The sequence below is a fragment of the Pan troglodytes genome, chromosome 7 (genome assembly GCF_028858775.2).
Source record: "Pan troglodytes isolate AG18354 chromosome 7, NHGRI_mPanTro3-v2.0_pri, whole genome shotgun sequence".
Classification (NCBI taxonomy): domain Eukaryota; kingdom Metazoa; phylum Chordata; class Mammalia; order Primates; family Hominidae; genus Pan; species Pan troglodytes.
In genome coordinates this window covers 69,711,811-69,735,062 of record NC_072405.2, presented here as the reverse complement: position 1 = coordinate 69,735,062, position 23,252 = coordinate 69,711,811, and the positions used below count along the sequence as shown (strand labels likewise).

Here is a 23,252-nt window from a genome sequence, read left to right as displayed (position 1 = left end):
AGTTTCCTTTTGCCGCTCTCTTCTTTGTGGGGAAGAAGAAAGTGGTGTCTGATTTATAGGATTTTTTGTCCAGCTCCCAGATATTCACTCTTAAAAACCTAGGGATGTAGCTAAAAATGGATTCTGAAGGACTTGGAAAGGACAAGTTATTTTCCACATCTAAACCTCATCCAATTGTATTGGTGCAATTTTGCTTGAAAATGCCCCCAGGACACCAGTTTCAGGCCTGCCAGGTGGCCTAAGTTCATGCCTTCCTCCAATATCCCTGAGACTACCTGAGACCCAGGACAAGCACTGGAACCATCATTTTGCAGGGACAGATGGCAGCGAACACTGTAAGCAGGGCACAGAGTTTCTAGGCAACCCCCATCTCCTTTCCCAGCCCTGAGACCACGAGGCACCTTCCCTTGGGCTGACTCAGAGCCCTGAGTGTGGGCTGTGCTGGGTCCCAGTCTCTCAGCTCCCCGACTGTGGCACAAACCTGCTCTCCCGCTTGCCTTTATTCTTATTGGAGGATTTTATTTTCCTGCTTACCTTGCCAGCTGCCAAAAACAAAACAAAGCAGCACTTCTTATTTTCTTCACACCATTGACCCTGGAGAAATCCCTTGCCCACAGCCACCATCTGGGAGAGCCATTTCTTTCTTCTAACCTGTAAACATTTTCACAAAGCCTCCAAAGGCAAGCATTTGGCACACCATCGTGACTGCTTTCCTGCGAACATTGAGATTTCAAATTTTAATTGCAGCTTCTTGATTAGGCATCAAAAGTCCATATTTGAGCATTTGAACTGGCAATTCTAAAATGCAAATCTGTCCATTTCAAGTCCTTATTTACGATGGCTCAAATACTGAATTTGTTATTACTCATTTTGAAAATTTGCTTGTGCTCTGCATAGAGAAAATAATTTGATGGTTAGTACTGTTTATCCCTGGTCTTCTTCTTTTTTTCCTTTTTATTTTTTTGAGACAGGGTCTCGCTCTGTTACCCAGGCTGGAGTGCAGCCCCCCTCAGCCTCCGGAGTGGCTGGGACTACAGGTTTGTGCCACCATGCCCAGCTAATTTTTTGTGTGTATTTTGTAGAGACCGACTTCACCATGTTGCCCAGGGCTGGTCTCGAACTCCTCAGGTTATCCGCCCACCTTCTGAAAGTGTTTGGATTACAGGTGTGAGGCACTGCACTTGACCTATTCCTAATCTACTACTCACCATTTTCAGATACCTGTAGTGCTATGCATGTGACTCTCCAAAATTCATATATTGAACCCCTAACCCCCAACGTGATAGTATTTTGAGGCAGCGCCTTTAGGAGATGCTGGGGATTGAATGTTTATATCCCCTCCAAAATTTAGTTAAAATGTAATCCCCAATGCAACAGTACTGAGAAGTGGGGCCTTTGAGAGGTGCTATGCCCTGAGAGCCCCACTCTCATGGATGGGATCAGTGCCTTATGGAAGGACTGAAGGGACGGGACCTAGCTAAATGCTTTTGCCCTTCTGCCTACCACCATGTGAAGACACAATATTGACCCTTTCTGCCTTGTGAGGACGTGGTGATAAGGCGCCATCTTGGAAGAAGAAAGCAGCTTTCTCCATACAAACGAACCCGCCGGAGCCTTGATCTTGGACTTTCCAGCCTCCAGAACTATGAGAAATAAATTTCTATTATTTATGAATTCCCCATGCAGTACAAACGGGCTGAGACAGGAGGTAGTTAGGTTCAGATGAAGGCCTGAGGGTAGGGCCCTAATGATGGGATCCATGCCCATACAAGAAGAGATACAAGAGCAATCTTGTGCTCTCCCTCTGCCATGTGAAGACATAGCAAGAAAGCAGCCATCTGCAAACCAGGGAGTGAGCCCTCATTGCACCCCAAATCTGCTGGCACCTTGATCTTGGCATCCTGGGCTCCAGAATTGTGAGAAATAAATGTTTGTTGTTTAAGCCACTCAGCCTATGGTAATTTGTTGTAGCAGCCTGAGCTAAGACATATAGATAGATAATCTTAACCCACACCAGCCAATAGAAGAAGAAGAAATAGAAAAGAAAGTTGGGGGCGGGGGGCAAAATATTCTCCTCCATGGCATGCCCAGCAGGTGGAGAGAAGAGCAAAGGTTAGGATGTTTATCTGACGTCTGCCTTCCTCTAAAGCTCTCCAACTCATTACTTCAACTTTCATAAACTAGGACCCTAAAGACCTCAGATCAGAAATTCAGCAAGGAAGGGGCCTTATATTTGACTGGATCACCCCTAGCAAGGGAAAAAGACATGAATTAGAAACTACTTCTTTCAGGAAATATTTGCGAGCCACTTGTTAGATGCCAGGCACTGTGCAAGGCCCTGGGTGAACCAGCAGGGGCCCTCTTGAACTCTGCACATCCAAAGTTGGACTCATCACTTCTCCCCTGCCCCTGTGAAAGGCACACCCGGGACCCGGGTGCTCCCATCCCTCACTGCCTCCTACTGTCCCCTGCTTTGATATCCTGTCGTTCACAAAAACACACAGCTCTCCTTAGGGCCCTATTCTCACTTTAAGAAGTCTTTGGGGGTACTAGAAACAGAAATAAGGCTGATCCAGCCTCCATAAAACTGCCTCTTTCTAGGAGTGGGGTCTTGAAAGAGTAATTTAACCCCACTAAGCCCTAGTGTTCTCATGACTAAAATGGGGAGAATATATACTTCATAGGGTTATTGTGAACATTAACAAGATAACGTAATTAAGAATAGAGCTCAAGGGCCTATAAATAAATATTTCAATATTCAGTAAATATTAGTTTAACCATTTGGACCCTTTTCCATTTTGTTTATTGCAATATCTTCTGAAGAGCCCCCTTGACTTCAGTACCTACCTTTCAAATTCCACCAAGCTGCTAAACTGTTATCTCAGAAGCTTGGCTCTCACCTCTCTTCCCCTCTCATTGCCTTTCTGTTGCCTATAAGTAGATACAAGAGTTTGTGCCTGTCTTGCCACTGGTAGCTCATGCATTCATTGAAATTCTTTTTCTTGCAAGTGACAAATCTAAACTGCTCAAACATAGTCTGGGGGTGCACTGGCTCCCACATCTGGCTTATACAGGCCCCAAGAATGTCCCTGGCTCTCTCTGGTTCCATTTGAGGTTGTGCTTTGGTTTGTGGCCAATTCACCTGCTGCAGGTAGCTTTTTGCTTGTGGCCAGGAACGATAACTTTCAGGGGTCTAGATGCTCATCCTCCCAGCATAGCAACCTCTGTGAAAAGTGGACTTATCACTCGCAATGTCTACGTATCAACTCCAGGAACCAGCCCACACTGGGCCAGTTCGAGCCACAGCTTCAAGTGAAACCACAGAAAAGAGGGAGTGGCCACGATGTACCAAAGGGTGGATGCTACCTAGGCAAGGAACACACATGCACACACCAGCTGGGATTCCTTGGCACAGCTACTGCTGTCTCACCCTTGAAGCAGTAGAGGAAGCTCTGCTGGACTGCTGATCTGCATTGTGGGCAGGGGGCCAAGCTCCCAGCATGGTCTGCGTGGAAGGGGAGGAGGGCAGGGGCTGGAATCAAAGCCAGGCTTCCCAAACGCCCCTGACCCCCATAGAAACTGGATGTGGGGGTGAGGTGTGGAGAATGAGACAAAGGCCAGTCTCCCCTAGCATCTGGTCTCAGGAGACTAAGCTTAGAGAAATGTGGAAGGGAATAGATAAGTCGCCAAAAGCTGCCCAAATGTCTGGTCAACCATGGGAAGTCCTAAGCGCCATGCCCCTGGCTCTCTGTGTAGCTTTCCTTTGGCAAGCTCAGTGCCTTCCCCTGCTGGACCAGAAGTGAGGCATTCCTGGGCTTGGAGAAGAACAAAACTGGAATGTGGGAAACTAAATCATGTCTTTTAAGGGTTCCCATCTCACTGACAAAGGATTTCCTGGCCTGCACCAGGTCGAGTCCATCCTCTTGCAGGAGAGTCACACACACACACACACACACACACACACACACCTTTCTCAAATGAGAAAACTGAAACAAAAAGTTAAAATTGACTTTCCCAAAGCTACTCAGAAGTGGGATTTTCAGCCCTGTGATAGTCACAGATTCTGAGCACAGTCACATTCTCACCTCTTCCCCTCACCCGCAGCTATGTGCTTCCTTAATAAGCAGAATCCACATGGCTTAGCTGATAAGGCTTGGTTGATGTTATAGAATGTTGAATTCCTAAAAAGGATGGCAAATTTTAAGTATAAAATATATTTTTAGCTTAATCTCAAGGTCAGAATAAATTGTAGGGGTCATTGACTCTATTTCACCTTCTAGTTTTGGGCTACAATACTCCCTTTGAAAATATCCAGTTAGAGGGACTGTCTCCAGAAAGAGCTGGCTCAAATGCCAGATGCAATTATTAGAACATCCCACCTCATGTTAAGTTCAAATGAGTCTCCCACAACTCTATCCACTGCTTCTACTTTTCTGCATTGGAATTCACTGATACTCTCTTTTTTTCTGTTTTCTTTTTTTTTTTTTTTTTTTGAGACAGAGTCTCGTTCTGTCGCCTAGGCTGGAGTACAGTGGCGTGATCTTGGCCCACTGCAACCTCCACCTTCCGGGTTCAAGTGATTCCCCTGCTTCAGCCTCCCAGGTAGCTGGGATTACAGACATGCACCACCACACCTGGTTAATTTTTGTATTTTTAGTAGAGATGGGGTTTTGCCATGTTGGCCAGGCTGGTCTCAAACTCCTGACCTCAGGCGATCCACCCACCTCAGCCTCCCAAAGTGCTGGGATTACAGGCATGAGCCATTGCGCCTGGCTGATTCTATCTCTTTCTTTGTTTCCTTCCTTTCTTCTTCCTCTCCTCCCTTTCTTTCAACTATTTTTTTAGTAAGTAACTACTGTGTGCAATGTATTGGCTTGGGCACCTGGGATATAGCATTGAACAAGAAAGACAAGGCCCTTGCTTCATGGAGATTATATTTTAGTGGATTTTTTTTAAATAAGAAAACAACCAAAAAAATTTTCAACTTATGCTAAGTGTTTATTGCAGAAATTAAATGGGAGTGTGCCTGGGAGGGGCTGCTTTCTATGGGGACCATAAATGGGTCCTCTGAGCCTCTGAGAAAGTGAGATTTGAGCTGCAATTGGAATGTTCCTGGAATCACACAACATATTTCCAGTCCTCTTTCTGCAAGTGACTCTTGCTATGTTTGAACCCAGATATCACGACACACGTACACATGTGTCGGCACACACATATCAGTCTTCTTTTCTCTTGGTTGAACATCTATATTCCTCAGTCATTTCAATCATATACACCTGTTTAGCAATGTCTCTCTGGAAATGCACTGTTCAAAGTGGGATAGAGCAGTCTAGATTTGGTCTGGCTGTCACAGGAAAGATGGGCCCATCAGAGAGCTCCCTTGCTCTGGACACCACACTGGTATCAACTGTGCTTCTAAATCTCAAATTCCAAAGCTGCAAACGCCTGGAGGAACCTGTATCTTGTTAGCTCTCCATTATTAATCTCTCAGCCAACTAAAAATGGCATCTATCCATCACATGCTACTGCAAAACCTCATCACGAGTAGCCTCTCACTGTATCAATGAGAGTGGGGAGGGGCAGGCAAGGGTAGGAGCCTGGTGTCAACTTTTTTCTATTGAGGCCATCTGGCCACCTGTTTAATATTGTTCTTTTGTACTGTGGATGTTGTCATTTAGGATTTTAACTGTCCTTCCATATGTCACCACAGATTTGATAAGCATGCCACCCACCTCCACATCTGTGTTGTGATAAAAGCATCTCCCAGGCTGGGACAGAGAAAGAATATGAGTATTCAAGCAGTTACTGATCCAGCTAACAATATTATGAGACAGTCCACATAAGTGAGAAATATGCAAGACATCTTGCTGAAATTCAAGTATACCATATACATTCATTCAGGACCCAAAGAATAAAGAAAGGTTGTCAGTGTGACAGGACATCCTTAAGAACCAATGCTGAATTTGAGAGATCACTGCTCCTGACTTGGAGTACTCAAAAACTCCCATTTAAAACTATGTTCTAAATATGTGTTCTGAAATATTGCCTAAACTATACATAGGCTCACCAGTTCAGAATACACGTTTTGATTTTTCTCATTTGAAAATTCTATCTTTACTATAAGGCCCCTGGATCATGCTCCAAGACCCCTCAGGGGTTCCTGACAGCGTCATTGCAATTGAATATATAAGTTTTTTTTCTCACTTTCCTATGATACAACCCAGTTTGGCCAGAGACTTAAAAATGTATAAACCATAACAGACTCACTTTTATAAGCATTGATCTAATGCTGAGTTCCTTTTATGGTAGTCAATGCTACCATTTCCAATAAAATTCTTATCCCTGAGAAATATTTAAATGGAAAACAGGAATTAAGCAAGTTCCATTTGTTTTTGCCTTTTCCTATGTTACTTTTGTTTTTCATACTTTTTATTTGAGGATATGGAGACATTTTCAGAGGGTAAAGCAGAAAGTGATAGAAAAGAAACCCACACAAGAATTAAATAGAGTTACACCTATCTAGGATATTTTGAAAACTGAATTTCTAAATGCATAGGTGCCCAGTATAATTACTATGCCCAGAAATGTCTTTGTGGCTCAGATGACATTCTCTTTTACACCTGGGTTTTTTTCAATTACTATGTATTCACCTAGTTGATCTGAACTAGTTCCACAGTTGCAATATCCACCTCTCCTAACTTCCAAGAAATAGAACTGCCATCAAAACAAGTGAAAAATCTCTTGGCTGTTCTGTTTCATTGAGTGAGGCTTCAAGCTGAGGTCTGGATATTTAAAGACCTTGCTCATGACTAGGTCTTTCCCCAAGCCAGCTTGAGGTTTGCACTGGAAACACATGATTCCCTTTCTCCCTCAGGCTGAAGCATCAACAAGGACTTTCAATGCCCAGTCTGTTCACCTGCTCTGAAAAGCTCTCCATCTTATAAAGGGGACACCCCCAGTAGAAGGAGGTCCTATTTCAGCTGCTCTTTTTCAAGGGTTGCTATTGCCCTGACCTGCTCGATTTGGCCACCAGGAGAGTCACCTCACTTGCAGGTTGAGCATACATACCTAGTTCAGATATGTTGCCAAAACAATACCTAAAGGGTGTCTTTAACTAAAGACTGTATGAAGACCCCACCACCATGCTGATGATATGAATTCACATCACACCATGCCATGACATAAATGCTGTATACAAGTCACAGTGTGAACATTTATTTACATGTGTATGGATGCAGACAGATAGAGCAAACTACAGATAAAGTTAAGTGAGGCAGCTGGTGAAGCTCAGCCAGCATGGCTGGGGACACCCTCAATCCAATAATGCTCCTCGCCATTTGTCCTGCTCTTCCTTGCTGATTCTGTGCCATATGTTATTAGGCCAAGAACTAATATCTTATCTGCTGAAATGTGATCCATCAGGAACAGTTTTTCTAATATGAATATTATTTTATTTCACCATGCTACATGGTTCCCTAAATGTCACTCACAAATTTGTGGTGCCACTGTAGGGAATGTGAGTCCTCTCTGATGAGAGGGCATTGCAGGATGCCTTCCATGGGCCTGGGCACAGATTTCATGGAGAGCACCCCCATTTCCAGGGGGATCCTCCCTCATTACTCAGAGTGCTTTCTTGGGGATTGTGTCCTGCCTTCCAGTATCAATTGGAACCCCTTCCTCCTTTTCTATGGCAGCTAGAACCCCATTTAATCCTTACTAAATAGGGGTTAAACTTGGAATATCAGGTTCATAGGTTTATGCTAAGATACTTATTTCCTTGACTTAGAGTGACATACTTCCCTCTTTTAAAAAAGTGTATTTCACATGTGAATTCAGCTAATAACAAGCTGAAGTCCTGTGCATTTAATTTTTTTTCCTGTGAAGCCACATGCTGCAAGAAAAGTAAGATTTTGGAACTGATGTTGATGGTGATGACAGCCTCCAGATACAAACAACGAAAGAGGGCACTGCTGCCACTCACCATGAGAAACAAAGGAGGACACATTTTCAGACTGCACAGCAATGCAATAGGTCTGAGAAACATGCTGGGATAGAAGGAAACTGGTCTTAAATCTGAAGCCTTCCAGTAACCCACAGAAGAAATTTCCTCTGATTACTTAATCTTTCTGTGCCTCCGTTTCCTCACCCAGAACTGGGAATTTGTAACACTTATGTGACAGAATTATGATGAGATCAAATGCATGGAGAAGAGGCATGCTAGTGGCCACCTTGGATACTGTGAGTGCCCCACAAAGAGACGACATCATAACTGCCCATATCCACTGACCACAATTGTTTCCAGCAGCCGTGGGTGCCTGTGTGACTTGCCCGAGGGGAGGGGTTGGTAACTGAAAAGCCTGGAGACACTGCATAAATGTCTTCTTTTGAGAACAAAAGCCAAAATTGACAAATCAGATCTAATAAACTAAAAAGCTTCTGCACAGCAGACACTGGAGACACTGATGCAGCAGGAGGGGGAAGGACAGGCAAGATGCCCCCAAGGACCTGGCCTGGCTCCTCCTCCTCTTGTTTCATCTTCAAAGCTATCAGCTTAAACCTAGTTTTGAAATGTAAACAGTACAACGGGTCTTTGTACCTACCATATTTGAAGAGTCACCTTTTATTCTTTCAGAAAACCAATCACACTCCAACCCCAACGTTTTTATTTCAGTGGATGTGTTAACGGCTGTTGTGATATCACGGTTCTTGTCTTTTTACTTTAAAAAAATTTAAGAAGTGTCTGTTCATATCCTTCGCCCACTTTTTCATGGGGTTGTTTGTTTTTTCTTGTAAATTTGTTTAAGCTCCTTGTAGATTCTGGATATTAGCCCTTTGTCAGATGGATACATTGCAAAAATTTTCTCTCATTCTGTAGGTTGCCTTTTCATGCTGATAATAGTTTCTTTTGCTGTGTAGAAGCTTTTTAGTTTATTAGATCTCATTTGTCAATTTTGGCTTTTGTTCTCAAAAGAAGACATTTATGCAGCCAACAAACATATGGAAAAAAGCTCATTGGCCGGGTGCGGTGGCTCACACCTGTAATCCCAGCACTTTGGGAGGCCAAGGTGAATGGATCACCTGAGGTCAGGAGTTCGAGACCTGCCTGACCAACATGGTGAAACCCTGTCTCTACTAAAAATACCAAAAATTAGCTGGGTGTGGCAGCGGGCACCTGTAATCCCAGCTACTGGGGAGGCTGGGGCAGAAGAATCACCTGAACCCAGGAAGCGGAGGATTACTGGTCATTAGAGAAATGCAAATCAAAAGCACAATGAGATACCATCTCACGCCAGTTAGAATAGCAATCATTAAAATTCAGGAAACAACAGATGCTGAACAGGATGTGGAGATATAGGAATGCTTTTACACTGTTGGTGGGAGTGTAAATTAGTTCAACCATTGTGGAAGACAGTGTGGTGATTCCTCAAGGATCTAGAACCAGAAATACCATTTGACCCAGAAATCCCATTACTGGGTATATACCCAAAGGATAATACATCATTCTACTATAAAGATACATGCACACATATGTTATTGCAGCACCATTCACAAAGTGAATAGCAAAGACTTGGAACCAACCCAAATGCCCATCAATGATAGGCTGGATAAAGGAAATGTGGCACATATACACCATGGAATACTATACAGCCATAAAAAAGGATGAGTTAATGTCCTTTGCAGGGACATGGATGAAGCTGGAAAGCATCATTCTCAGCAAACTAACACAAGAACAGAAAACCAAACACCACATGTTCTCACTCATAAAGCGGGAGTCGAACAATGAGAACAAATGGACACAGGGAGGGGAACATCACACACCGGGGCCTGTTGGGGGCTGGAGGTCTAGGAGGAGGATAGCATTAGGAGAAATACCTAAGGTAGGTGATGGGTTGATGGGTGCAGCAAACCACCATGGGATGTGTATACCTATGTAACAAACCTGCACGTTCTGCACATGTATCCCAGAACTTAAAGTATATATATATATGTATATATATACAATAAAGCAAAGTTGGGAATGGATATTAATAATAGCTGAAGAGAAAACAATTTAACTCATCTAGTTTAGGTAATTCAAACAAGAATGCTATTAATTTGCTTCCTTCAGTAAGATGTTTCATCTCTCCATCTTAATTTGCTTGGGTGGTTAATCCCATATTTCTCATTTTAATATGAGAATATTATGTGTATATATATTATGTATATATAATATATACATATTATGTGTATATATATTATGTATATATAATATATACATATTATATATGTGAATTTAAATATGAGAATATTATGTACATATAATATGTACATATTATATATAATATATTCATATTATATATATATGAATTTAAATAAGAGCACAGCAAAGAAGATCCAGCATAGAGTAATTTATTGTAAAATAAAAATAATATTTTTAAAATTAGGTGCAGAATAGACAGTACACTCTGAGAGAGAGAATTCAGGGCAGGCTGCTCATAAAAGGATGAGACAGCAAAGACTGGCACTAGGGAGACTCTCTTTATGGGAGTCCTACATGATTATTCATAAGGGGGTGGGAATAGGTGTTTGCTGCTAGTAAGCATGTTCTGGGTGGTTCTCTGAGTGCACACACGCAGTAGCTCTACATGCTTGCTCATATGTCACAAGTCTCATTAGCATCTTAAATCTCCACCCAGAATGAGCAGTTTGAGGACAGGTAAAATCAAAGTGCGCATGCTTTCTGCAGGGGAAATTCCCTGCTGAAGATAGCCTTGCTTGAATGAGCTGGACCACAGTGCAAATCCTGGGGCTTATTGTGTTGACTGTACGGTCACCACAGTTGCTGCACCACAAGGACAGGGTTACTTCCTTGACTCTACCTATCTGGCCTCAAGTGTATTTTTAAAAGTATATTTTATCCAAAATTAAGATTATGGTTTCTGATTAGTCTGGTGGATGTGGTAGGTTGTTTTCCCTTGTTTGTTTCTGTTTCAGGATTTCAATCTAATTTGAATCTAATTCGAATCTAAAGATTATGATCACATACAAAGCAAAGTTGAGAATGGATAATATCAATAACTGAAGAGAAAACAATTTAACTCATCTAGTTCAGGTAATTCAAACAAGAATGCTATTAATTTGCTTCCTTCAATAGGATGTTTCATCTTTCCATCTTAATTTGCTTGGGTGGTTAATCCTATATTTCTCATCTTAATAGCAAGTATGTCCATTCACAAGTGTCAAAGAGGTTTGAAAGCTGGGTTCACTTGCTCTATGAAAATATCACCAGATCAGAACAACCAGAAAGGAGCAATCCCTTCTGGCATTACAGAAGGTGTGTATCTGTTTCCCCCTCCTCCCCTCTAATCTGAGCTGTACTCTCATAAATTAAAGTTGACAAGACAAGCATGAGAAGCCTGTTTTGCTCAGGTTCAGTGGCTCCCCAGAAGGCCAGGACTCAATGTAAGAGGCAGAAAGGCTACAAAAAAGAAAGGTGACATATTTGCCAAGCAGTCTGGTAGCCTCAACTTGATATGCTTTATCTGTGATGGCAAGAGGCAGGCATTGTTTCTTCCTTTCCCTTTTTTCCTAGTGATGCTTCTCAATCAGCCAGTGAGACTTAAGTGAGGCCCACTTACTCATGGCAAGGCCAACGTCCCAATTGTATTAGTCCATTTTCACACTGCTATAAAGAACTACCTGAGACTGGGTAATTTATAAAGGAAAGAGGTTTAATTAACTCACAGTTCCACATGGCTGGGGAGGCCTCAGGAAACTTGCAATCATGGTGGAAGGCGAAGGGGAAGCAGCGCACATCTTACATGGCAGCAAGAAAGAGACAGAGAGGGGATGTGCCACATTTTAAACCATTAGAGCTCATGAGAACTCACTCACTATCACGAGAACAGCATGGGGGAAACCACCCCCATGATCCAATCATCTCCCACCACGTCGCTCCCTCACATGTCAGATTACAATTTGACGTGAGATTTGGGTGCAGACACAGAGCTAAACCATATCACTGGCTATTGTGAGAGTTACAAAGAGGGTCTGCACAAGTTTATAATCCAGAGGTGAGGCCTGTGCACAAGAAAAACTGTGCTGTATAAGAAACTTCTGAAAAACAGCAATGCCTAGCCAGAAGAAAAGATTAAGGGAAGATGGACACCTACAAATCTGGAGTATTTCAGAAAACAGAATCAGGGCCAATAGAGCCCTGCTCAAAATAAAAACAGACTCTCTAAGGCCATCGTATGGTAGACGGGGCTGACTCTGGAACTACGTCACCAGCAGAGACTGGCCAACAACCTGTCCTATGCTGGGGAGTGGAGGCAAATATCAGACATATCAAAAATTATCAAGTGAAATGTGGAATCAGATGAGCAAAATCTTGTCCAATCCTGATATTCTGTACAAAAGTTAATTAAAATAAGTGAATAAGTGAAGTATTATTTGTGACTTGGGCTTCACAAAAGAGCCTTGTGAGAGTAAGTGGTACTCAACTCATATAATACCTATTTTTATGTATTCATCTCCAGGAAAAGTGTAGCAGGGATGGAGAGAAAGAGAGAGAGAATTAATGTTCATTGTTGGCCTATAGGCCCATATGTAAAATATATATATATACACATAAGCCAATATATTGGTCAATGGAGCCAGTATTCAACTTACAGATAAATATAGAAATAAATATGTGTGTGTATGCACATAACATACACACACACAAGACACACATATATTCCATTTGCCAAATGCTGTAACTTTTTTTAAGTGAGCTTGTATACAACTGAGGTTATAAGGTAGGCTCCATTTGTCTCAATGTTTATTTTATGGCCTTTCGACCATGCAAAGTGGGAGAAGGACAAGAAAGAAAAGAAAAAGGAGGAGGAGAAGCAGGAAGAGGATGAAAAAAGGGAAGTTAATATGGAGGACCTAGAGGGCTGCAGACATTTTATACACATTATTTTACTTTATATGTATTTGCATTCAAGGTGAGTGAGCCATTATTACACCCATTTAGATGAGTTCAGATGAGCGCAGATAAGTGAAATAATAAAATTAGTAAAAGGCAGAGCTGTGTTTCAGACCCAGTTCCGTCTGATCACAAATCTCTGCTCTTTCCTCACCACTCCCTTAGTAACAAGGAGAGAGGTGCCTGACTCAGTTAAGGTCCCACCACTGTAATACGTCACCACTGACATGTTTAAACAACAGGAATTTTTTCCAAGAAATTTTAATTTAAAAAAAATTACGATGGCTCACGCCTGTAATCCCAGTACGTTGGGAGATCGAGGCGGGCGGATCACGAGGTCAGGAGATCGAGACCATCCTGGCTAACACGGTGAAACCCCATCTCTACTAAAAATACAAAAAAAAAATTTAGCCGGGCATGGTGGCAGGCGCCTTAGTCCCAGCTGCTCGGGAGGCTGAGGCAGGAGAATGGCATGAACCTGGGAGGCGGAGCTTGCAGTGAGCCGAGATCGCGCCACTGCGCTCCAGCCTGGGCGACACAGCGAGACTCCGTCTCGAAAAAATAAAAACAAATAAAAAATAAAATAAAATAATAAAAAAATTAAAGTATATATTCCTAAATATGCTTTGGGTTCTCCAACTAGTTACAAGCATTTCCTTTGCTGGTGCCAGGTAGGAATTTGACTCAACCAGCCAAGTGTATCACTTCTAATAGGACGGAAGAAATGCTTCCCTTCACTCCAAATCTCTTAGCGGAAGTTAATTTATGGTCTTCATGATCATCAAATGAGACGGCTTTCATTTACACCAAGACCATGAGTGCGGGTGAAATTGGGGCTTTGAGGGTAACCATCCAGAGGAAATAATCAATACTATCTGTAAAGAAATAAAGCACGCTGGGGAACAGCAAAGATTCCGCTTTTGCAGCAGCAAGGAACCTTCGCCCAAGGATAAAATCATTATTTAATGGGTCTGAAGGAAGGGGATCTCACAGTGACCGCCTCCTGCTAACCCAGCCCTCCCAGCTCGCTTGCTGCTCTCTTTCTGGTCTCCATGGAATGCGCCCTTCTAGAAGGACTTAACTTGGGCAGCTTGGGGTCCGTGGCGGAGACGCACCTCGGCTGCTTCCTGCAAGAGCTCCGCTGAGGGCCAGCTCAGACTCTGGAACGTGGCTCGGCCTCCACAGTGTGGAGGCAGGAAATGGAGACAAAATGACTCCCTCCCTTCTGGCCAAATAGAGAGGATCCAAGACCAGGTGTAGACTCGTGCTGCGCCCAGGAATCTGCGACAGCACAAGAGGGAGCCGGCAAGGAGAATGGCGGGGCCGCAGAGGGTCAACTGAGACCGTGAAGGACAAAGAAAACTCCAAACATCCCCCCCAGCCCTCCTGATAAACAGAACCGACGCGGAAGCAGACCCCGGCCACCGAGGGGAAGCGCGATCCTGGCAGCCCTCTCTCGCGCCCTCCCCGTGCCTCCCCCTGAGGCAGGGATGTCGCCTTCCACCTGGCCCCAGCAGGCTGGAAATACGCCTGCGCCCTCCCTTCTGCACGGGCCCTGGGTCCTTAGCCCCCGCCCCCGGCCTCCGCTCGGTCCCCTGACGCCCCTCCCGCTGCTGGCGACGCCACCACTTTCTGCCCTGGGGAGGTCCCCGGCTCCTGCCCGCAGACAAAGCCATCTTAAAGCGCGGAGAAGGTGACATCGGCAGATAAGACGCTAATTGACAACTCATTTTCATTCTGCCGAACAGAATTGTTTCATTTTTCACTCCTATCACCTGCTCATTTTCGGCAGCCCACACCCGGCAGAAAGGGTTCCCGGGGGAGTCGCTTGAAAGGTTGGAGCCGCCACGGAGCTGGGGTCCTGCGGTTCCGCTGCCCCCGCGGCACCTCGCGGGCGCTCCCTCGTTCGTGTCTCAATGCTGCCCTCTGCTGGCAGCCGGCGCCACCGGCGGCGCCAGGCGATGAGCCCCTCACTGCCCGCGTGCGTTTTGAGGAGGGCAGAGCGCTCGGGCAAAGGCAGAGGTCAAGGGCGGCGTAGCAGAAACTCGCCTACTTTGAGGGCATCCTGGAGAGGCAAGGATGTTCAGCTGTCTTCCCGCAGCGCGGGTGCTTCTAGCAGTTCTCAAAGCTTCAGTGCAACAAGAGCAAGGAGAAGCCATTGTCGCGGACGACTTTCCTCTCCTGCAAGAGATCTGGTTTGGAACAAAGATGTGTGTGAGGCAGAGATATTGTATTTACAATCGGGAAAGAGCGAGCCAACACCTGGTAGTACAAAGGCCAGACCTGGGGTGAATGCAAGATTTCCAGCTTTAGGGTCCAAGGACAAACTACCCTTTCCCCATGAGATGTGACGCCCAGCTCTATGGGGCACTCCCAGAGATAACTCAGCCCTTCCTGGGAGCCTGCTGCTCTCCCCCTTCTCTGGCTCGGTCCATGATACCACTCTTCAGACCACTGCCAGCGCTGGACTCCTGGGGACCCACTGGACCCCTATCCCCCCACCCTCACCCCATGTTCATTCATTCCTGCTTCTGATCAACCTCCCTGCCCCCCGTCTCCCCTTCCCAAGCCCATCCTCCCCTCCGTGCTAGAGGGAGCTACATTAAATGATTCAATCACAGTGAAACGCTTAAAACAGTGCCTGGCACGTGGTAAGCACTCAAGACATTTTAGCTAGACATTTAGTTAAGTCTGATCAGCCACTCCCTGTCCCTGCCCAATGGACACTTATAGGGGCTGCCCATTCATTGGATAAAATTAGCAGGCCACAGCCTAACTCAGCCTTATCTTCAAACATTCTCTCAAACTGTACAGAGGAACAATGTAATTTTCTGGGGTTCTCAGGAACACACCCTGTGTGTCTTATCTCTGTTGTTGGTAATACTGGCTCCTTAGCTAACAGGCCGTCTCTTGACCTCTTCACCTATTTAATTGTCTTTTGAGACTCAAACCTTCCTGAAGGCATCCTCCTTTCCTGACGGGCACACTCTACCCATCTTGTTGACTTATGCCTCCTCTTCTGCATTCCCCAAATACTCTATTCTTCATTATAACTTTCTGAGTCTGTCTACTCTCCAGGTCTGAGTTTCTTGACTTGCACGACTATCTCATTCATCTTTCCTTCCCCTGTAACCAGCACAGTACCTGGCTCTTGTAAGTCAGACCCTCCACCCGTTCACTGCATGAATGAATGAATGGAGGCAGGAGAGAACGCATCCATGAGAGGAGATCCCAGAAGCACCTATCAGCCCCAAGGTGCACCTTCTCCATACACCTGCCAGCAGGAGAGTCCTGTGGCTTAATCAGCTCCTTTGCAGACTGGAAAGGGCAAAGCAGTGAGCACCTGGGAGGCCTTGCCCTGTCAAGTTCAGCAGGATCATCAATTTCTTTAATTAGATGGTAATGGCAACATCGAGCCTGGCTATGTTGGAAAGGGGAGGTTATTATTGGAGGAGGAAAGGAAAGTAATTCTGAAGACTTGAGGACATAGCAGAGAAACAGTCTGGCAAGAGTGTAAGACTTGAGACTCAGGAGGGCAACATGAAGACGCTCGGCACTTGAGGAAAGGAGACTGGGGAAGTATAATAGATGGCTTAGAGGAGAGGAAAATCAACTGAGTATGTTTTATGTATCAAGTGCTTCTTACATCCCTTCTACACCTCATGACAACTGAAGAAGACAAGTATTATCCCCATTTTCTAAATGGAAAAACAGGTGCTCAGATGGATTTGGTTCCATATCTAAGGTCACACAGCTACCAAGTGATAGCACCAAGATTCAAACTCAGGCTCCATGACTTCCAAGCCCATGTTTTCTCCCTCCATGAATGTTTACTCTGCTGTGAGAAGTAAAGCAAAAGTACCTGGCACCAGCAGGTACTCACCTCCTACCTCTGAGGAAAGTGATTCAGACTTTCCTAAGGTCATTTCCCCCTCCATCTTAACTGGGAGTCCTGGTGGATTTCTGTGTCTCTGAAATGCACCCCATTAAATGTCTTCTATTATGCAGCACGCTGCATAGCTCTTAGCCCAGTCAAGCCCTAGATAGAGTAAGAATCCATTATCGAAGAGCTTCATTTTCCATTTTATATAGAAGACACCCGCTTTCGTACACCCCATTGTACTTGAAGAAGTGGGATGCTTCCTCATTGATCACATTCTCTTCCATGACACCACACTTCATCAGGAGCCAGTGGGATTATACAGCTGTGACTAAAGAGATCTAAATCAATCATCACAATTTCCAGAAAAGAAACCAGAACTCACAAATCACTGCCCTTTGTTTTCTTAACATTTATTTTAACTTCCGGGCTACATGTGCATAGGTTTGTTACATAGGTAAGCTTGTGTCATGGGGTTTTGCTGTACAGATTATTCCATCACCCAGGTATTAAGTCTAGTGTCCATTAGTTACTTTTCCTGATCCTCTCCCTCCTCCGACACTCCACCCTCCAAAAGGCCCTGGTGTGTGTTGTTCCCTTCTATGTGTCCATGTGTGTTCTCATCATTTAGCACCCACATGTAAGTGAGAACATGTGATATTTTGTTTTCTGTTCCTGCATTAGTTTGCTAAGGATAATGGCCTCCAGCTCCATCCATGTCCCTGCAAAGGACATGATCTTATTCTTTTTTATGGCTGCATAATATTCTGTGGTGTCTGTGTACCACATTTTCTTTATCTGGTCTATCATTGATGGGCATTTAGGTTGATGCCATGTCTTTGCAACTGGAAAATCACAGCACTTTGATGTTTCAGGAAAACCCAAACCTGTGTTTCAACTTCTATCACAAAATCATGTTGTTGCAGTGAGGCTGTGAACCAAGTGTTTAAAGGTAAGAATTTCAGTGTGTCAGTTTCAGCAGGGAAATCACATCTCCAGCCTCCCTTGACCTCAAGATCCACTGAATTCCACGTGCATCCAATATGACCCTCCAGTGATACTCTTCCCTGCAACAGTTAGAAACTGCAGTCCAGGAACAATGGTTCTCAAACCTTAGTGTACATCACAGTCATTCGGAAGGCCTATTAAAAATACAGACTGTGGGCTTCCACAGTCACCAGAGTTTCTCATCCAGGAAGTCTGGAGAAATCTGAGACTTTGGATTTCTAACCAATTCCCAAGTGATGCTGATGTGGCTTGTGCCAGGTCCATGCTTCCAGAGCAGCTGCTCTAGAGCAGTCATCACCACAGAGAGTCAGCCGAGAGCCCGAGAGGGCACAGGCCCAGCGGGGAGCCCTCTCTGAATATCGTACAGGCTTCATCTTTTAACATATGGTAGTCACCAAGGCGAATGCATCTCTACTAGAGGCTCTTTTCTTTTGTGAGATGCATTTTTAGCACACCATCTTCAAGCTTCTACTCACCGATTCTGCATGGCAAAAGATGCCAAAGACCCCCAGATCAGATAGGATTCATATGGCTCAAGTGACAGAAAGCCAGGCTCCAACTGACTTCAGAAAAATAAAAACAAATATATTGGTTCCAGAAGTGAGGTGTCCAGTCTTGGCTTCAGCAGGGCTCACATGATGTCATCTGACCTGATTTCTCCTTCTCAATCTCTCCTTTCTCTTGCTCTTATTCCTACTCTCTCTCTTCTCTCCCTTACTCCATCATCAAACCTTCTTCACTTGGGTGTAAAGATGGTCATGGAAGCCACAGGCCTGGAAAAACCCTACATTAAAATCATCCCAGCACAATCTCATGGCTCCTCATTGCTTCTCATTGACCCACATAGAATCAAGCGCTCAGCCCTGAACCAACTCCTACAGGCGGGAAAAAGCAATGCTGTGGATAGGCCTAAATCAAGTGCTCCACTCTTGTTCCCCAGACAAGTCACAGGGGCTTGGAAGGGGACGAGGGTACTAACAACAGGTCTTGCCAAGCCATCAGGCACCACCACCATGTGTAGTCACCAAGTCCGAAGGCTGCCTTTCAGCCCAGATCTCTCCCGGCTGCCATATAGCATTTTCCTCTCTTCTGCTTGGAAGTCTTTTCTCTTTTTGGCTTTCTAGATCAGATACTTTCCTTGAACTGTTACTGTTTCCATCTCCTTTTTAGGATTTTCCTCTTGTGCCACTCAAAGCCTTGTGTGTGCCATGGATTTTTCCTTATGCCTCATCTCAGTCATGCCTTTTCCATGAGCTGTACCATCCGTTCTCTTGCTCTTCAATACCACCCTAAATCTGTGAATTCCCAAGTCTGTATCTCTATCTGTGGTCAGCAGGATAAAACTACCCACCCCCCCCAGCAAAGATGTCTATGTCCTAATTTCCAGAACTTGTAATCGAGTTGTGTTACATAGCAGAGGGATATTAAGGTAGCTAATGAAATTAAGGCTGTGCATCAACTGGCCTGAGATGGGGAGATTTTCCTGGATTACCTGGATGGGCTCAGTGTAACCACAAGGGTCCTTAAATGTGGAAGAGGAGGCAGAAGAGTGAGTGTCAGAATCACTGTGATGGGAGGAAGACTCAATCCTCATTTCTGGCTTTAAAGATGGAGAAGGAGCTGCAAGTGTAGGAATTCAGGCAGCCTCTGGAACTGCAAAAAGGCAAGAGAATGGATTCTCCCCTAGAGCCTCCAGAAAGGCCCTGCTGACTCCCTGTTCCTATGTTCCAATGCAACTTTATAAACACTGACATTTGGATTTCATAAAATTATTACATGTCATGAGATATTCTTTTGATTTGTTTTTTAACATTTAGAATTTTAAAAATTATTCTTAGCTCACTGGCCAAACAAAAACAGGTGACGGGTCAGATCTGGCCATTAGGTACAGGCCTGCTGGCCCCACCCTAGAGCCACACTCAGCAAGGCCAGATGCTCAGGGTTCGAGGTGCACCTGGCAATTGGGCCCCACTGAGGCACTGGAGGGCAGGGGTCTTCCATCTCATCCTCTGTACTAAGCATGTGCTGAGCAGAGTGGAGTGATCAACACTTTTTAAACTGTCTATTTCTTTCTCTGTGTCTCTCTGTTTGCTGACTGTGTGTCCTTAAATTTGAGTAAATGAATTATGTGAATGACAGGGGGCTCCACTATACACCCAGCTGCCTGCTGGACATCTCCACCTGAACATCTCATAAACATCTCAAATGCACTGGGTCTAAAACTAACTCCACTGAGCTCATTCTCTCTTTCTTTTTCCTCCCAACCTCTCATACCCAACCACTCTCAATCAAAAACAAAAAACCTTCTCCTATATACCTTACCCTGGTTGTTAGCACCACAATTCACTCTGCCACCCAATTTGGAGCTCTAGAGCTATATTTCCCTTTTCCGCCTCATATTTCCCAGGAACCGTGAGATCCTGTTGTGTCCACCTCTTGAGTATATCACAGAAGTGCCCTTGAACTACCCCAGGGCCAGTGCCTTCATCCCAGGCTTCATCACCAAGACTCTTAAGCACAATGACCTCCTAAAACTGACCTTGCAAATCCCAATCTTTCCCCTTCCCAATCCTTCCGATGTGTTTTGGCAGTGTAGCGTCCTCTGGCAGAGATACACAGCTACGACTGCCTTGCTGTCCAACCTCAAGCCCCTCAAGGTGCCGTTTCATTCACAGGATGACTTCTCAGCTCCTCAATGTGACACAAAATGTCCTTTAATCTGGCCCCTACCTGACTGCCAGCTGCCACTGCTCCCAGCTCACCTCCATAAACAGCCCTAAGGAGCTACTTACAACTTCCATGTGTTATTCCACACAGCCATGCCTTTGTTATGCCACGGCTTCTTCCTGGACTTCCATACCCCTTTGTCATCTTGGCTACTCTATACCCACTCTTCAAGGCCCCACTCAGCCATCATATCTCCTGGGGAGATTTCCCTGCCCTGCCTCCTCTACCCTCCTGTGCAGAATTGATGACCCCCTCGTCTGTGCCCCCTTCCTATCTTTTACAGCTGTCTATTGTGGCCATGTGTTGAACTCCATTGACATTGTTTGCTTTCCCGTCTGCCTTCCCTACAGGCTAACTCCTTGAGGGTAATGTCCCCTGGTGTCCCCCACCAGGCAGAGCATCTGGCCCTTGGTTGATGCTTCCCAGATGCATTTCCAGACTTTGCAGTGGAAGCATGCTGGTTGCTATAGGACTCAGGTGCTGGAAGATAGTATTGCTCCAATTCAGAATCTCACTGCTTTTCATCATGAAAAGACTAGAGCCGCTCAAGCCTCCAGGCCAGACCCTGTGAGGCCCACCCCACAAAAGCTTCCTCCCACACCTGGCACAGAGCAGCAATGATGGTACCTCATCCCTGTTAGGGGAAACCAAATGCCCCCTCCACTAATGGCAGGCTGCGTGCATCCTAAGCCACCCCTGTAGTGTTGCTTTACTTATGGGAGTCAGGCATTGTGTCCCAGCAGCGACACTGGGGAACTTCCCCCACTTCATCACTCTGCAGCTCACTGGGCCCTGCATCCCGCTTTTTAGAACATCTGAAGCTTCATGCGGAAGCCTCGTCACTACAGAATCCCAGGAGACAGGCTGTTCTCTAGTAAAACCCAACAAATAGCCCTGAACTATGCCACACAGAAGGGGAAATGCCATCAGATGCTGACATCTGTGATGGAAAGAAGGACAAAAGACAGGGATTCTCTTTTCTCTTTTATGGAACTGCTTCTTGGGGGCAGGTATCTGACAGACCCTGAAGCCTGCCCCATTCAGCCAGTTTCAGCATTCAGCCACAGTAGAACCTCCTGCCCAAAGCCTCAGCCTGCATTGTCCCCAGGACTATGTCTCTCCAGCCCTGGGTGCTTTCTGGAAAAGCCTTTCCCGCCAGGCCTGGCATGCACAGCTCCCGTGCCTCCTCATCTCCAGGATTCCCCTGCCGCAACCCCAGCATCGGTTTTCACCACCAGCAGCTGATCCCGGCTCAGCCTGCGGGCTCCCTCCCAAAGAGACCTCAGGCAACAAGACTCGATCAGTTTAGGGTTGAGCTTAAAGTCAAGGAATCACAGAGCCCTTGGTGCAAGCTCATTTTGCAGGTCCAGCCTCGTTGTTTCTCTGAGCAGGTGCTGTTGGCATTTTGTGAGAGGTACCAGCCTTTAAGACTTTTATGTGTGAGTGTCCATGTACCGTGGCTCACTTGGCACCCTTGATGACCTCCCAGGAAGTGCCAGAGGCACCCCACCCAGTCGCTGTGGCAATCCGATGGCCCCTTCCCATACCCACAGGTCTCCTGGGTGTTAGGGGAAGAGCCTCCATTAAGAGCCACCTTCAGGAAATCCCCGAGCACTGAAGTTTATGCAGTTTTCAAAAACACCAGGTCATATTTACTCACCTTTCTCCTGGCTGATAAAAAGTCCGGTCCACGACGAAAATAAATTCCCAGAGCCTTCATTCTCCTCATCTTCCATTCCCTTGATTAGGCCCTTGAATTAAAAAGAAAAAAAAAAGTCTGGATTTTAAAAAACAGTACTCGCTTAAATCTTGTTACTTGAGTAGCGATGGTTAAAGAAAAAAAAAAAAACTGGCCCCTAGAAAAGGAAGTTCTTTGCATTAAGTAAATGCCCTCTGCTAAGCAATATTTCTTCTCTGCCAGCAACAAAGTTTTGGGGGTCATGTTTTCCTGTGTAATAACCAAGAACAACTTCTCCCAGTTCCCTTTTCTTCCCTACCTTCCAGCCAAAGGCCCGTCCTTCCTCACCTTTCAGTGAGTCACACTCCCACTACACAGACAGAAACGCTCAAACACAATGTACTCCCAGCCCAATATTGTCCCTCAGCCTCAAGCAGTTCATATAATTTGCAAATTGACTCCGCAAACTCTTCATATATGTGCATTAATTTTCACCTGCATAACCGCTGCATAATTCGCACCTTCATCACCTTACATCTGACCCACTCCAGTCATCTTTTCTCTGTCTTGAATCCATTCTCCTCATTCCTAAAATGCATATGTGCTCAGGGCAGACATCTTTTGTCTCAAAATCCTTTGTGAATCCACGGTTGCAGTGATAATGTCCTACCCAGGGCATAGGGAAGAGTCTCCCTAGGGGACAATGTTGGCTGGTAAGAGGCTCACATTAGGGTGGTGACCAGCCACTGAGGCTCAGGCACATGATCCTCGTGTAGAACTATCTCCAGATATGCAGATGAGCACATAGAAAAATAACCTCGAAGTAGAAAAGAGCCCGTGACATCCATGTCTAAAATGGGGGCCCAAACCAAATACTCCTCTAAAATCCTGCCTCACTGTATGAATGATTAGTGATATTTTTGTGAGTTGATGACTCTGGAATTTTAGAACTATCTTAGGCCTCTGCACTGGCATCAATTTTGTAGTGAAAGAAAGGGGTCCAGGGA

At 45.1% G+C, this 23,252-nt stretch overlaps 1 protein-coding gene across 3 annotated transcripts in view; it reads right to left on the bottom strand.

Moving 5' to 3' along the window:
• Positions 1–23,252, bottom strand: part of CLVS1 (clavesin 1) — a 440,705-nt gene that overhangs the window by 356,232 nt on the left and 61,221 nt on the right. For all 3 annotated transcript variants that reach the window (XM_063817147.1, XM_016959515.4, XM_063817146.1), the window contains exon 2: positions 22,228–22,318. The gene's annotated coding sequence lies outside the window, so the exon portion shown is untranslated. The remainder of the gene's footprint in view (positions 1–22,227; positions 22,319–23,252) is intronic.